This window comes from Hippopotamus amphibius, chromosome 7 (genome assembly GCF_030028045.1).
Source record: "Hippopotamus amphibius kiboko isolate mHipAmp2 chromosome 7, mHipAmp2.hap2, whole genome shotgun sequence".
Lineage (NCBI taxonomy): Eukaryota > Metazoa > Chordata > Mammalia > Artiodactyla > Hippopotamidae > Hippopotamus > Hippopotamus amphibius.
The window spans coordinates 96,045,580-96,063,565 of record NC_080192.1 but is presented as its reverse complement, the minus strand read 5'-3'; the positions used below and the strand labels follow the sequence as shown (position 1 = coordinate 96,063,565).

The 17,986-nt window shown below is 36.4% G+C and overlaps 1 long non-coding RNA gene across 1 annotated transcript in view; it reads right to left on the bottom strand.

Annotated features, from left to right (window-relative positions):
• Positions 1–1,257: 1,257 nt before the first annotated feature.
• LOC130857006 (uncharacterized) overlaps positions 1,258–17,986 on the bottom strand; it is a 37,854-nt gene continuing 21,125 nt past the window's right edge. The window contains exon 4 of the long non-coding RNA XR_009054734.1: positions 1,258–1,422. This is a non-coding gene — a long non-coding RNA (uncharacterized LOC130857006). The remainder of the gene's footprint in view (positions 1,423–17,986) is intronic.

Sequence of the window (17,986 nt, the reverse complement as noted above, 5' to 3'; positions counted from 1 at the left end):
TTACAAAGGACATAGAAACAGTACTGAACTTTTCTACCAGTCTCTCACCTTGTAGAAGACAGTGGTCAAATGAACAAAAGGATATGGTAGATCAGAAAATGTTTTGTATTTCTGGTTAATGACCATTTATTAGAAAATCTGGAGAAACTGTTCTAATCTTGACAAGGCCATATTTTTCTCAATATAATGTTTTCTTTAAAAAATTAGTTAACTTTTGATTATTGTGATAAAGATAAGAATACTAAAAGGAAGATTTGGTGGTAACTTTGCATCTCTTTCTAGTATGGTTCGGGTACTACATACTACTAAAAGTTTTCCAGAGCACATTGAAAAATCTAATTTGGGTTTCACCTCCTTTCTTTATCATACCCTCTGGTAGTGGTACAGATGAATAGGAAGTAGGGAGAAAAATCTGAAGTATAAAAGCCTTCAATCTAATTAATTAACTTTTAATTATAAGATTTAACTATATAATGTATCTCATGTACAGTATTTGAAAAAGATGTTGATTGTTACAGACATTTACGGTTGTAAAACATGTGCTATCTGCTAATGAATGGGAATCAAGAACTGGGAAGGGTCTGAGATTTTTTACCCTACTTGCAAGCCAACAAGTTATCAAAGTACATGCTGGTGGAAGACATGACACTCCTGGGTCAGAGACAAAAGAGAGTTTATTACTTACAGCAATAGTTGCTAGAGTCTCAACATTTTTTTATGGGGTGGGCATTGATTTCCTGAGTCCCATTCCCATAGGATGATGTGAAGAGGACCAGGTAACACTTGCGCACTCACTGGGCTGTGTAGAGGATAGGAACTCCGAGCTTAGGGAATTCAACCTTTTATAACAGGCAGTAAGCATGTTGCTCCAACAGGAGATAGTATCTGTGTTCCAAGGGGCAGTCAGTGCCTCATTATCAGTAATTCAAGAGACTCATGGAAAGCTGGCATCCAACAGTGGGCCTGAGCTGAACTTTTTGCTTAATAAATACTTTATTCATGATGCAAATTAACAATATAAACAATATTACAAGAGGAGATGTTTAAAGTACTTGGGAGAACCAAGTTTAAATATCCTACTTTTGAAGAACCTAATAATGTACACTTTAAGAAACTTCAAAAATTTTACATTATTGAAAATAAGTAAGTTAAAGACTTTTACTTAGGATGACTTTGCTGTTATGCTGCATGTTTTTGAAACTAATAAATCTTCACTTTGAAAATACTCTGAATTTAAATGTTTTAACTAATTCATATTATCTCTTGTCTTTTTAATTCATATAGGGAGATTTTAATCTATATAAGTCCATGAAAAATTTTAGATGTGAAAAATTCGTGGTTTTTTAAAATAAAAAACAAGTTTCTTATTATTTATACCAAACCGAAGTGAACCATTTTGAGAGAACCACCATCTCCGATTTCCTGAAAGTAAACAAATAAAAAACGGTTACAATCACGTTTAAGCAGAGTAAAAAAAATTGATTTAATATTTACCTTTAATATTCTTGTTAAAATATTCTTAATTTAAATATTTAAAAGCAGTGAAATAAAAAGTAAAACAAATTGTATATATGTAAACAAGAGAACTGTGTATTTATCTTACTCTTAAAATTTTGATATAGTGTTTATAAAAATCAGTGAAGAGAAATAATATATGAAGCATAAAATGATAAAGAAGGAAGGACAAGATGTCAGTTGAAATTTGGAAGCATCTGAAATGTTGCAAACTGTGGGTCTTCATTTTGATTACACCTATTTGATTTTACAATACTGTCTGTTCTAAAAGGTCCCATGTAGCATATATTTCTTAATTTTGATGTTTTACTGAGTATTTAATAGTGGCTCTTGGGATGATGGTTCATAGAAAAGATCATGTGTTTATAAGCTCTTTATAAAATTGTGTGAAGCTACAAAGAGATACTAGCAAGAACCTCATCCATTTCCCATTTCTTATTTTTACTTTCTTTCTTGTTTCCCCATCAACCCTATCAAGTATAGAAAAACAAAGGATTTTATGATAGGACTCAGAAATTGAAAGATGTTTAAATGTAAGACTAAATGTGAGTAATTTTATTTGAAAAAACAATACATGGGGACATTTTTGAAAATTTGGAGATAACCTAATTAGAGTTGAAATGGTAAAGGGGAAAGGTAAAGAGAGTAGGCATGATAGTTAATATTTAAACTAACGTCATAATTGGAGACATTTCTTTTATTAAAAATTATTTAAAATTTTACTCCTTAAGCTATGTCTTGAAAGTTCTTTTTACTAAGAGCAGCCTTTCAGAAAGTCATTGCATTATACTCTTTTAAGCAGTCATATCTTAAAGAAAACAGGTGTGGGGCTGGCAAGTAAGGATCCTGATTTACACACACACACACATACACACACCCCAACCTGGAAAAACAAGTAACAAGAATGAGTAATTTAATATTATTGCCTGGGGCTTGTGTGTATGCTGGCAAGTTCAGGGGTTTTAGGTAGCTTTTAAATTAAAAACAAAAAAACATTGTAAGCACTGACATTTTAAAAAATTTTAAGCTCCATCTCTTGGTGTAGCTACCATACAAAGTCTATTTTCTATACCACTAGAATGGTCAAGAAACCTGGATTTAGCTTTTGGTGTTATACACTAACTGGCAGAGATCCTAGGTAAATTATTTTATTTTCCTAATATCTGGTTATAATTGTTGCTGTAAGGCCAGACTTTGCATACCCAAGAAGCATCATCTGGTTCAGCTATATTCTTTTCTTTTTTTTTTAATTTTTGTTTTATTTAATTTTATTTATTTTGGCTGCGTTGGGTCTTTGTTGTTGTGTGCGGGCTTTCTTTAGTTGTGGTGAGCGGGGGCTATTCTTCATTGTGGTGCACGGGCTTCTCATTGCGGTGGCTTCTCTTGTTGCAGAGCACGGGCTTTAGGTGCTCGGGCTTCAGTAGTTGTGGCACATGGGCTCAGTAGTTGTGGCTCACGGGCTTAGTTGCTCTGAGGCATGTGGGATCGTCCTGGACCAGGGCTCGAACCCATGTCCCCTGCATTGGCAGGAGGATTCTTAACCTCTGCGCTACCAGGGAAGCCCTCAGCCATATTCTTGATGTTCTGTGGTGCTTTTTATCCAGGCCTTAAAGCCTATCTTACATTAGGACTTACATTTTAAAAAGTAAAAATCATAGAATTAATTTCTCAATGATCTCCCATGACTTAAAACATTTTTTTTCCCTTTGAAGGATTTCCTTTAAAAATCCGTTTTATTTTTAAAAGATTGACTTCTATACATTTGCAAGGTTTCTATGACTGTGAGTTCCATGCTAAATAACCTTGACTTGTACCCTATTTACCTTAGAGTAGTACTTTAATGAGTAATGCAATAATGTATCTTGTATACTTAATTACATAATTCATTAAATAAAATTTGAAACACAGAAATGTACTAAAATTTACCCACAGTCCCACCAGTCATATAAAACTATGGTTTAATGTGTATTTGCTTCCTGTCACTTTTTTCCACATATATGTTTCACTTCTTTTCTTAAACACAGCTGAAAGCATATTGTGTGTGTAGTTCTGTGTATACAGTAAGTCCCCTACATATGAACGAGTTCCATTCTGAGAGCTCATGTGTCAGCCCAATTTGTTTGTAAGTCCAACAAAGTTAGCCTAGGTACCCAACTAACACAATCAGCTATATAGTACTGTACCGTAATAGGTTTGTAATACTTTTCACACAAATAGTACATAAAAAATGAACACAAAAAATAAACATTTTTAATTTTACAGTACAGTACCTTGAAAAGTACAGTAGTACAGTACAGCAGCTGGCATACAGGGGCTGGCATCGAGTGAACATGCAAGAAGAGTTACTGACCGGAGGAGGGAGAGAAGGTGGGAGATGGTAGAGCTGAAGGATGGTCAGCAATAGGAGACGGAGGGCAAGCTGCAATTTCACCCACGCCTGACAGGTTCTGGTCCCTTGCTGGATTCAATTCTATCTTCCCTCTTGAAAAAACGATCCCAGTGATGTCTGGGTAGTAGCTATTTTTTTCCTGTCACAGACGACACAGTAGCACCGATTGCATTCTGGATGGCTGCTGCAACCTTCATGTACCATTCTATGTTTGGGTCCTGTGCCTCAAAAACTAACAGTGCCTCCTCAAATAAAGAAAATCCCCTTGCTGTTTCCTGCATTGTGGATCTCTTTGGTTCTTCAGTTACTTCTTCTTCCTCTTGTCTCTCTTCGTCCTTTCTCTGGGCCTCCAATTCCATCAGTCTTCATTAGTAAGCTCCTCGTGTTGCACAGCAAGTTCCATTCATATTGCTTGGTGCTTCTTAGTACCAGTTACATCACTGCTGCTTTTACGCTTGCATCTGGACATCCTGGGCTTGAAATAAAGATACGGTACTACTATACTCTATACAGTACTGTACAGTAAAGTACACAAAAGTACAACCACTTGGACACACGTGACAGTGTACGCCAGACACGTGAATTTACGTGATTGGACATGCGAATACATGTTCACATCTTTGAAAGCTTGAAGGTTTGTATGTAGGAGACTTATGGTATTTGGTTTTTGGGTTTTTTGGCCTCACTTTAAACACTTCTCAGTGCCCCCACAAAGTCTTTGTTTTCAGTGGCTAAGTTTTATGACATTTTATGACATTAATTACTAGAGCTTAGCCATTCCTTTTTTTGGTTAAATTTATATTGTTCCCAATTTCCTCTTTTTTATAAATAACCCTATGATGGACATTCTTAGGCGTGAAGTTTTTTCTGTATTTAGGATTACTTCCTTGGTATAGAGCTGTAGAAATAGAATAATTGTACCAAAGCTTATGAAATTTTAGGCTTCTGGATAAACACTCTAGAATTGGTAGTTTTGCTTTGTTTCTTTCCTAGTTTGGGAGGAAGTGATTTTGTTTGGTAACAGGAAGTCATGGTTTCAATGGAGGCTGATCTTCATTTTATTTTGTGCTGAAATCCTGCTTGCCCTTGACTGAATGCTACATGTTAATTCTTGTAATAATTTATTTCAACAAAAAGGGTTTTCCCCAGTCCCTCATTTGATTTCTACATGTAGTTAAGTGCATATTCTGAGCCACACCCTATTGCTGTTACCTAATGTTGGGTGATACCAGGTCACTTTCTTTGAAATGAGCACAGACTTTTGTAAGCATATTTTACAGACAAGCTAAAGTTTGCTTTGCTACAAACTAGATTTTGACGTTTCTCATTTAATTAACACAAATACCTTTTTTAAAATATGCTAAGTGATCATCTCATTAGGTTTCCCCTGTGTTACTATTGGTCTTTCATAAAGTTTCTGATTTGGCTTAACAGTAATTAAATCCCAGAAGTATGCTATTTTAGAGACAGAAGAAACCTTAAAGTTTACTAATCTGAAATTCTTTCATTTTACAGTTAAGGAAACTGAGGCTCATTTGGGATACGTGTTTTGTCCAAAGTCACTCACTGGCAGAGTTGGGATTAGAATTAAGTTCTTATTTCCCGGCTGCTTTATGACTAACTCCTATGATTGCCTATTCCTGTCATTTAAGGGATGCCGTAGTTCACCTCTGCATAATAGGAGATTCCTTCCTGATAAAGTTGTCAAGTTACTCAGGTTTCACTGTTGAATATAACTCTGCTTTTTGCATACTTGGTGTCATATAGCGATTTCTTCTTAATCAATATTACAGAGTTTTGGTGCTTGATGTTCTTTCTAGAAAATGAAATCTCACTGACTACAATCTAGCACTTGCCAAAGGCTGGCTTGAGGTGTCTGGTATTTATGAGAGACAGGTTTGTAGATAAGCTAACTTTCCAACTACCTCTGTATTAAGTAAACAGTCAGAGAGGAATGTACTTAGAACATGTCATCTCACCTTTCCACAGAACTTCCTTCACTGAATTATTATTCAGTCATTCCTTCAGCATTTGTAGAAGATTTATAATAAAAACATCATGTAAATAGGATTTTTGTCATTTTTAAAACCCTACTTGAAGACATGTTTAGTTTGTTTTTCAGTTTTCTAACACAGTTTTTGAGTATGAAATCCAGTGCTAGAAAAATGTTTCTATCCAGAAGAATTTACTATTTGCATACCTAAAAAATTGTCAATAAGAACAATAATAATGAGCAGTGATATAATATATATAATATAATATCCTGTGATATTATAACTATTTCCATTTTACAAATTAGGAACTATGTATAAAGAAGTGTGTGTGGCGTGGGAGATCAGCCAAGATGGCAGAAGAGAAAGATGCTGGGCTCACCTCCTCTCAAGGGCACACCAAAATTACAACTGTTTACAAAATAATTACTGCTGAAAAACACCAGAACCTATCAGAAAAGATCTTCTACAACTAAAGTTATAAAGAAGGAAACACTGTGAGATGGGCAGGAGGGATGGAGTCGGAGTATAGCCATGTTCCATACCCCCGGATGGGAAACCCACAAACAGGAGAATAATTACAACTGCAGACATTTTTCCCAAAGGAGTGAGAGGTCTGAACCCTATATCGGGGCTCCCTAGCCCAAGAAGCCTGTGCCCAGAAGACAAGCCTCATAAGGTTTAGCTTTGAAGGCCAGCAGGGCTTACTTTCAGGAGACCCAAAGGGAGATAGAGACTCTACTTTTAAAGGGCACACATAAAATCTCACATACTTTGGGACTCAGGGCAGAAGCAGTAATTTGAAAGGAGCCTGGATCAGACCAACCTGATGATCTTAGAGAGTCTTCCAGAGAGGCAAGAGGCAACTGGCGTTCACGCTGGGGAAAAAGAAACTGGTGGCAGCCATTTTGGGGAGCTTATTCTACCACATGGACACTGGTGCTGGCAAGCGCCATTTTGGAATCCTCTCTTTAGCTTATCAGCCTCAGGACCCAGCCTGGCCTCTGCCCAGCAGCCTGTAGGCACCAGTAACTACTGTGACACTTCAGGCCAAGCAACTAACTGGGCAGGGATACAGCCCCACCCACTAGCAGACAGGCTGGCTTGAGACCCCCTGAGCCCACAGCTACTCCTGGACATGGCCCTGCCCACCCGAAGGCCCAGGACTGAGCCCCATACACCATCACGCAGGCACTAGACCTGGGACCCCTCAGGGCCCTGCAACCAGAGATCCTTGGAACCAGTTTTATCCACCAGCATGTGAACACCAGCCCTAGGGCAATGACAGCCACGCAGCCTGTGGAACCAGCCTGCCCACCAGCAGGGCAGTACCAGCCCATGGCTCCACCCACCAGCAGGCCAACACAAGTTTCTAGACACCCCGGACACTGCAGCCAGCTGAGTCAGGAACAGGCTCTACCCACCAGCAGTCTGACACCAGCTCTGGGACCCCTGGGTCCTGCAGCCAGACTCCAGGATTTGGCTCAGCCCACTAGTGGGCTTTCATTAGCCCAGGATTTTCTGGACCCAGATGCCACCCTCCAGTGAGCTAGTAGTAGCCCTGGGGCCCCCTAGAGTTTCATAGCCAGCTGCCTTGTGATAGAGCCCTGCCAGTCAACAGTTGGCAGCCTCCACACAAGTCAGGGCTTGGCAGCCAACTGGACCAGGGACCAACCAAGCCTACCAGACCACCCACATTAGTGAGCCCACTACAATAGGAGGACCCACACAGCTTGTGTAGGGGACACCCCTACAGCATATAGGTCTGGTGATGAGAGGCAAGTACACTGCTGAGATGCATAGGACGTCTCCTACAAGAGGCCACTTCTTCAAGGACAGGAAATGTAATCAGCTTACCAGATACATAGGCAAAATGGGGCGACAGAGGAACATGTTACAAATAAAGAAACAAGATAAAACCCCAAAAGAAGAACTAAGTGGTGATAGGCAATCTCCCTGAGGGAGAGAGTTCAGTGTAGTGATTGTAAAGATGATCAATTAATTTGGGAGAAAAATGGACACACAGAGTGAGAAGTTAATTAGAGTTGGAAAACATAAAGAACAACCAAACAGAGATGAAGAATACAATAATGAAATGAAAAATACACGAGAAGGAATCAATGGTAGATTAAATGATACAGAGGAATGGTTCAGTCAGCTGGAAGACAGAATAGTGGAAACTGATGATGCTGCACAGAAAAAAAAAAAGAAGAATGCAAAGAAACAAGGACAGTTTAAGAGACCTCTGGGCAACATCAAGCATACTAACATTTGAATTATAGGGATCCCAGAAGGAGAAGAGAGAAAGGGGCAGAGAACATATTTGAAGACATAATAGCTGAAAACTTCCCTAATCTGGGAAAGGAAACAGATATCCCATTCCTGGAAGCACAGAGTCCCAAATAGGATCAACAAAGAGGAATACACCAAGACACATTGTAATTAAATGGCAAAAATTAAAGATAAAGAGAGAATATTAAAAACAGCAAAGGAAAAGCAACAAGTTACACACAAGGGAACTCCCATAAAGCTGTCAGCTGACTTTTCAGCAGAAATTCTTCAGACCAGAATGGAGTGGTATGGTATATTTAAAGTGATGAAAAGGAAAAGCCTACAACCAAGAATACTCTGTCTGGCAGGGCTCTCATTCAGATTTGATGGTGAGATCAAAAATTTTACAAACACACAAAAGCTAAAAGAGTTCAGCACCACCAAACCAGCTTTACAAAACACGTTAAAGGGACTTCTCTAAGTGAAAAAGGAAAGGCCAAAGAAACATGAAAATTACAAAAAGGAAAAAAGCTCCTCAGTAAAGGCAAACATACAGTAAAGTAGAAAATCAACCATGTATAAGGTAGTAGGAAGGTTAAAAGACAAAAATGTGAAATCATCTATATCCACAATAAGCAGTTAAGGGATATACAAAACAATTCGGTGTAAAATATGATGTCACTAAAGTAATTGTGAGAGGAGGAGAGTACAAATGCAAGGTTGTTAAACTGTGTTTGGAATTAAGAGATCAGCAACTTAAAATACACATGTATATGTAAAGAGATTGCTATATATAAACCTCCTGGTAACCACAAACCAAAAATCTGTAATAAATACAATGAGCAAAAAGAGAAAGGAATCCAAGCATAACACTAAAGATAGTCATCAAATCACCAGAAAATAGACCAAAAATGAAGAAACAAAAAGACAAAAACAACCCAAAACCAATTAACAAAGTGTCAATAAGAATGTACATATAATTACTTTAATTATAAATAGACTATTGCTTCAATCAAAAGACAAAGTTGCTGAATGGATACAAACAAGACCCATATATATGCTGCCTACCAGAGAATCACTTCAGGTCTAAAGACACACACAGACTGAAAGTGAGGGGGATTGGAAAAGGTTATCCTATGCAAATGGCAATCTAAAGAGAGTTAGGATAGAAATACATATATCAGACAAAATAGACATTAAGACAAAGACTGTTACAGAGACAAAGGACATTAGATGATAATCAAGGGATCAATCCAGGAAGATATAATAATTGTAAATAAATATGCACCCAACATAGGAGCACCTAAATACATAAAGCAAATATTAACAGACATACAGGGGGAAATGGAGAGTAACACAATAATAGTAGGCAGCTTTAACACCCCATCTACATCAATAGATCATCCAAACAGAAAATCAATAAGGAATCAGTGACCTTAAATGATACATTAGACCAGATGGACTTAGAGAGAGAGAGGGAGCACAGGTGCTTTCCACCCAAAAGCAGCAGAATATACATTCTTTTCAAGTGCACATGGAACATTCTTCAGGATGGATCACAGGCTAGGGCACAACAAGCCTTGGTGAATTTAAGAAAGTTGAAATCACATTAAGCGAATTTTCTGACCAAAACACTGTAAGACTAGAAATCAACTACAAGGAAAAAATGCAAAATACACAAACATGTGGAGGCTAGCAATATGCGACTAAATGACCAATGAATCACTGAAGAAATCAAAGAGTAAAGAAAAAAAAATACCTGGAGACAAATGAAAATGAAAACACAACAATCCAAAATCTATGGGACTCAACAAGAATAGTTCTAAGAGGGAAATTTATAGTGATACAAGCTTACTGCAGGAAACAAGGAAAATCTCAAATAAACAACCTAGCCTTATACCTAAAGTAACTAGAAAAACAAACAAAACCCAAAGTTAGTAGAAGAAATCATAAAGATCAAAGCAGAAATACATGAAATAGAGACTAGAAAACAATAGAAAAAATTAATGAAGCTATGAGATGGTTTGTAAAAAGATAAACAGAATTGATAAACCTTTATTTTAGCTAGGCTCATCAAGAAAAAAAGGGAGAGGGCCCAAATCGATAAAACCAGAAATGAACAAAGAAAAGTTACAACCAACACCAGAGAAATACAAAGGATCATAAGAGATTAGTACGAACAATTATTTGCTAATAAAATGGACAACCTAGAAGAAATGGACAAATTCCTAGTAAGGTACAATCTCCCAAGACTGAACCAGTAAGAAACAGATAATATGAATGGACCAATTATCAATAATGAAATTAAATCAGTAATATTGGGTTGGCCAAAAAGTTCATTTGGGTTTTTTTGTTTTTTTCCCATGATCTTACAGAAAAACCTGAATGAATTTTTTGGCCAACCCAATAATATAATAATAATAATACCAACAAAAAAATGACCAGGACCAGATATCTTCACAGGTGAATTCTACCACACATTAAGAGTTAACACCTGTTCTTCTAAAGTACTTTGAAAAATTGCAGAGGAAGGAGTGCTTCTGAACTCATTCTATGAGGCCAGCATCACCCTGATACTAAAACCAGACAAAGATACTACACAAAAGGAGGCAACTATAAGCCAGTATCACTGATGAAGCTATATGCAGAAATCCTCAACAAAATATTAGCAAACCAAATTCAACAATACATTGAAAGGATCATACACCATGATGAAGCAGGATTTATTCCAGGAATGCAAAGATGGTTCATTATCCACAAATCAATCAACGTGATATATCACATTAACAAACTGAAGGATAAAAACCATATGATCATCTCAATAGATGCAGAAAAATCTTTTGACAAAATTCAACATCCATTTATGATAAAAGTGGGTATAGAGGGAATATATCTCAACATAATAAATGCTGTATATGATTAGCCCACAGCTAACATCTTACTCAACAGTGAAAAGCTGGAAGCATTTTCTCTAAGATCAGGAATAAGGCAAGGACCCCCACACTTGCCAGTTTTAATCAGCACAGTATTAGAAGTCCTAGCCATAGCAATCAGACAAGAAAAAGAAAAGGAATCCTAATTGGAAAGGAAGAAGTAAAACTCACTATTTGCAGATGACATGATACTATACACAGAAAATCCTAAAGATGCTACCAAAAAATTACTAAATTTTGATGAGCTCTAAATTACTAAATTAGAGCTCATCAATAAATTTGGTAAAGTTGCAGGGTATAAAATATACAAAAATCTGTTGCATTTCTGTACACTAACAACAAAATATCAGAAAGAGAAATTAAGGAAACAGTCCCACTTATAGTAAAAATAAAAATACCTAGGAATAAACTTACCTAAGGAGGTAAAAGTCCTGTATTTGGAAAACTAGAAGACACTGATGAAAGAAATTGAAATAATACAGATAGAAAGATACACCATTCTCCAGACTCATAGCTATAGAGAACAAACTAGCAGTTGTCAGTGGGGAGAGGGAAGAGGGGTGGGGCAAGATAGGGGTAAGGGATTAAGAGATAAAAACTATTATATGTATATAAAATAAATAAGCTACAAGAATATATTGTACAACATAGGGAATATAGCCAATATTTTATAATAACTGTAAATGAAGTATAACCATTAAAAATTGTGAACAACTATCATGTACACCTGAAACATACATCAACTGTACCTTAATAAGAAAAAGATATGCCTGTTTCATGGATTGGACGAATTAATATTGTTAAAATGACCATACTTACTACCCAAGGCAATCTACAGTTCAGTGCCATCCCTATCAAATTACCAGTGGCATTTTTCACAGAACTAGAACAAATAATTTAAAGGTTTGTATGGAAACAAAGACTCCAAATATCTAAAACAATCTTGAGAAAGAACATAGTTGGAGGTATCACTCTCCCTGACTTCAGGCTACATTACAAAGCTACAGTAATCAAAACAGTAATGGTACTCACAGTAAGCAAAATTCATCACTTTTGCTATTTATTTACTAACAGATTACCTGTGCTCCCATTAGCACTCATTATGGTTGCTGATGATAATAGAATCATGGAATATACATAACCTTTAAAAATTGAGAATAACTGTATTGTACACCTGTAACTTATGTAGTATTGTACATCAACTATACTCAATTAAAAAATGAAAAACAAAAAACAGAAAACAGTATGGTACCAGCATAGAAACAGACAGATCAGTGGAACAGAATAGAGAGCTCAGATAAACCCACACACTACAGTCAATTAATCTACAACAAAAGAGGCAAGAAAATACAGCGGAGAAAAGACAGTCTCTTCAATAAGTGGTGTTGGGAAAGCTACATGTAAAAGAATGAAATTAGAACATTTTTTCTCACAACATACACAAAAATAAACTCAAAATGGATTAAAGACCTAAATGTAAGAATGGAATCCATAAAACTCCTTGAAGAAAACGTAGGCAGAATGCTCTTTGACATAAATTGTAGCAATATTTTTTTTGGATCTGTCTCCTAAGGCAAAGAAACAAAGGCAAAAATAAACAAATAGGACCTAATTAAACTTAAAAACTTTTGCATAGCAAAAGAAATCATTGACAAAATGAGAAGACAACCTATGGAATGGGAGAAAATATTTGCAAATGATATGACTGATAAGGGGTTAATATCCAAAATATATATACAGCTCATACAACTCAGTATCAAAACAACCCATAAAAAATGGGCAGAAGACCTGAATAGACATTTTTCCAAAGAAGACACACAGATGGCCAACAGGCACCTGAAAAGATGCTCAACATCACTTCTCATCACAGAAATGAAAGTCAAAGCCACAATGAGATAGTACCTCTCATCTTTCAGAATGGCTATCATCAAAAAGACCACAAATAAGAAATATTGGTGAGTATGTAGAGAAAAGGGGACTCTTGTACACTGTTGGTGGAAATTCAAATTGGTACAGCCACTGTGGAAAATAGTATGAAGGATGCTCAAAAAACTAAAAATAGAACTACCATATGATGCAGCAATTCCACTCTTGGGTATATATATCTGAAGAAAACAAAAACACAAATTCAAAAGGATACGTGTACTCCAGTGTTCACAGCAGTATTATTTACAATAGCCAAGAAATGGAAGCAACCTTAAGTGTCCATCAACAGACGAATGGGTAGAAATGATGTTGCATATATGTACAATGGAATACTACTCAGCCATAAAAAAAGGAATGAAAATTTTGCCATTTGCAGCAACGTGGATGGACTTGGAGGGTATGATGCCAAGTGAAATAAGTCAGACAGAGAAAGACAAACACTGTACGATATTACTTATGTGTGGAATCTAAAAAATACAACAAATTAGTGAATATAACAAAAAAGAATTAGATTCACAGATATAGAGAACAAACCAGTGGTTACCAGTGGGGAAAGGGAACAGGGGAGGGGCAAGATAGCGGTACAAACTATTATGTATAAAATCAGCTATGAGGATATATTGTACAACACAGGGAATATAGCCAATGTTTTATTTTATTTTATTTGGTTACATTGGGTCTTCATTGCTGCGCATGGGCTTTCTCTAGTTGCAGTGAGTGGGGGCTGCTCTTCGTTGCGGTACGCAGGCTCTTCTCATTGTGGTGGCTTCTCCTTACAGAGCATGGGCTCTAGGCATATGGGCTTCAGTAGTTGCAGCACACAGGCTCAGTAGTTGTGGCTCATGGGCTTAGTTGCTCTGCAGCATGTGGGATCTTCCGGGAACAGGGATTGAACCTGTGTCCCCTGCACTGGCAGGTGGATTCTTTTTTTTTTTTTTTTAATTTATTTTTATTTATTTTACTTATTGGCTATGCTGAGTCTTTGTGGCTGTGTGCAGGCTTTCTCTAGTTGCGGCAAGTAGGGGCTACTCTTTGTTGTAGTGAGCAGGCTTCTCATTGCAGTGGCTTCTCTTGTTGCAGAGCAAGGGCTCTAGATGCTCGGGCTTCAGTAGTTGTGGCACATGGGCTCAGTAGTTGTGGCTCATGGGCTCCAGAGTGCAGGCTCAGTAGTTGTGGTGCACAGGCTTAGTTGCTCTGCAGCATGTGGGATCTTCCCAGACCAGGGATCGAACCCATGTCCCCTGCATTGGCAGGCAGATTCTTAATCACTGCACCACCAAGGAAGTCCTAGTCAATATTTTATAAAAACTGTAAATAGAGTATAATCTTTAAAAATTGTGAATCACTATGTTGTACAACTGAAACTTATATAATACTGTAAATCAACTGTATCTCAATTAGAAGAAAGTTGTGTGGCAATGAGGAAGCAGTGAAACAAAACTGGAACTAAGATATTTTGTCTATAAATCCTGTATTCTTTCTATTGTACCATTTGCCTCCCAGAGTATCCCTATTTCCCTTTTTTGCCTTAAACCCCCCAAATTCAGAGCTAAACTCAATTTTAATTTGTGTAATACAGCCCAGATATTCAACAACCTATCTTACTTTGCAACTTTTAATTGATTTTTGCTTTGTGTAATTTTACTTTAGATATTGTTATAAAATAATTTTGGGAATTTCCTTAAATCTTTCAAAAAATAGGTTATAAATCCTAAGATAAATTGGTTTATATCTATGACAGGTGATCACTATGTTATGGCTGTGTTCACACTTTCACTTTTTTAGCTAATGTTTTATGTAACTCACCTCTTTAGGCAGTAAGTTGATACATTTTAAAATATTAAAAAATCATTCTTTGGAGGAAACAAGTATGAGAACAATTTATCACTTATTCCATCTCAACCAATATTTGAGGATGTTGTCATACATCAAGTAGATTAATAAACTTTATGATAGAAGTATCAATGAACACAAAAGTTGATACTTTTTAATCATAGTTTTAGAATTACATACTTATAACCCAGTTACATAAGGTGTTCTTTATTAATGTGAATAATTGTCAATATGTGAATATTGGGGATATATCTATTTGTATGTACATGTATACACTCTGTCCTATCTGTACTACTCTCTTCTGGCTAGGCTTAACCCTCCTGGATGATTCTAAGGTCAGAAAGGGCAATAGAAGCAGCAAATTGCTGTGTATCTGTCATAATTTCATATTAAAAAGAATGGGTTTCTACCACTTTCAAATTTTCCACACAATATGCCAGTGAGTAGCACAGCAAGACAAATTAGATGTAAAACTTCATAATTTATTACCTACTTGTCCATGACCAAAGTTAGTGGTAGGAAACAAGAGTATGCTCTATACCTAGAAACTTATTCCAATATGCAGCCAAAGGTAGCTTCTTTAAAACGTATTGATTAAAGTTTAGCAGAGAACTTACATTCTTTCCCTCAGCTTTTGTCATTAGCAGAAATTGCTTCCAGAATTTTCCCTGGAGCTAGCTAGGCCCCTAGTGGGGTCATTTTTTTTTCTTTTAATTGTTTTTTTAATTGTGTTGAAATATACATACAAATTATGATTTTAACTATTTATGAATTTTCTAATTTGTTTTTTCTTTATTGTGGCTGACTCTTTAACTGTAACTCAGTTAAAATATGTTTAAATATGTTTTTCAAAATAGTTCTGGAGAAAGTGAGCAAGAATCTTCTTAAAGTGTAGTACATCCATCAGAGAAGAGTCTACTAAATTGCAGGGCACCTGAGGTTAATAAGATCACTGTGAAGACGGCCTATAAACTTTAAAAATGAGAAGGAATTAATATTTTGTTATTGCAGGGGAAAAACTGCCAGAGCATTTTTTGTTTTCATGAAAATTGATACTGATTTTCCTTCAGATGGTAGTTATTTCAAATTAAGACATGGTAACAATTTTTTTGTGTTTTTCAATAAAAGAATGTGAACAGGGAAACATGAAGGACAAACTTTTTCTCGAAAAGTTGTAAAGGGACAGTAATGTATACAATTAGAGAAAAATGTATCTGCTGTAGTAACTAAGGTTTGACAGCAAGCTAATTCAAAGCATTAGAGAACTTTACACCTAGATTTCTCTACATATTCTGCAGAGGCTTTTACCCAAAGAATTTTTCTTAGAATTAAAGTCCATATTCTGATGAGCCTAAGGCTAGGTCGTGGTTAAAATAAGCAGTGATTAAAAATAGTGTCACTCCTTTCTTTAACTGTAAATTATCTTTAGGCCTGAGCAGAATATGAACTTTAATGTCCTCTGGGGATTGATGGAAATAGATAGATAGGTAGATAAGACAGATAATCTGTAATAATATGAGTGTAATATATGTTATGTATAATATATACATATACATACATACTCATATAATGGAAAACTTAAGATTTGTGCATTTTATTGTGTATACATTTTATGGGGGAGGGGAAGGATTACAAATAAACATTAAACTCCAGTTAATGATATGCTTGCTAAAGTGACTTAAAGGGGTTAAGTGTACAGAGTCTGAAACTTACTTTGAAATGCATCAAAATATAAGATGGATTGATAGAAGGACTGGTTGATGGACAGATATACAATAAAGCAATTACTGTGAAACATTAATTGTAGAATCTAGGTAGTGGGTATGTGTATGTTTATTGTAGAAGTCTTACAACTTCTGTATATTTGAAATTTTTCATAATAAAATATTGGAAAAAATAGTGTTAATGATAAGGTACCTAAGTAGTTCTAGTAGGTCTGCTTTGATTCAATTAATATTTGACGTATTGACACCTATAGTATGCCAAGTGATATAACAGGTATTAGGGATATATAACAATGAAATGACTCAGACACTCAGGTGGAGAGTAATAGGCGATGAAATTGGAGAAGACATAGGTTGGGTAATGGAGAGTCTTACTGTAATAAGGAGCTTGGCTTTTATGCTTTGGAGTTTTAGGGAGGGGAATTATAGATAGGTCACTCTTGCAGCTTTGTGGAGACTATATTTGAGGTAGTGGTGGCAGTGGTAGGGATAGACTAAAGGTAAGGATATCAGTTAGGAAATAGTATTCCGGTTGTACATGATTAAGATCTAAATTACAATGGGGCTAGATTCTAGAAATATTTATGAGCAATCAATAGAACTTGATTGGTTTAATTAGCTGCAAGTGGGTTGTAGGAAATCAAGAATCACACAAATAACCATATAAGAGGAGCAAGTTTGGGGCTGGAGGATAAAATGATGATTTTGGTTTTGGATATGTTATGTTTCAGATATGTTAAAGTAACCATGTTAGGCCTAAGATGGAGTCATTCATGCTAAGCCCCATGTCAGCCAACCTAAACTTAACTAAGCTTCTGTGCTTGGCTCTTCTAGAAAAGGAAGGTCTATGTCAACGAATCAGTGCCTACCTGCTCAGCTCAAGTTACCTAAGACTTCCCTTTGGTAACCCTTGGAAAGTAACCCTGCTTTTAACCAATTAGCAAATGCCCCATGTAACTGCCTTGTTCCTGCTCACTTTGGTCTATAAAATCTCTTACTTTGTACAGCAATTCAGAACTCCTTTCTATCTGGTAGATTGGATGTTGCCCGCTTCATGAATCATCAACTAAAAGCTTGTTATATCAGTATATTTTCTGTGGAAATTTTTCTTTTAACAGATATTATCTAGCCTAAGAAATATTTATTCATTCATTTGTACCTATGTTATTTGACAAATATTGACTATAGAATTCCACACCTGCTGTTAATGATAAGATGGTGAGCAAAATGGACATAAATACTACCTTTAAGAAACATAGTCTAGGGACTTCCCTGGTGGTCCAGTGGTAAAGAATCCGCCTTCCAATGCAGGGGACATGGGTTTGATCCCTGGTCGGGGAACTAAGATCCCACATGCGGTGGAACAACTAAGCCCACGTGCGCCACAACTACTGAGCTCACACA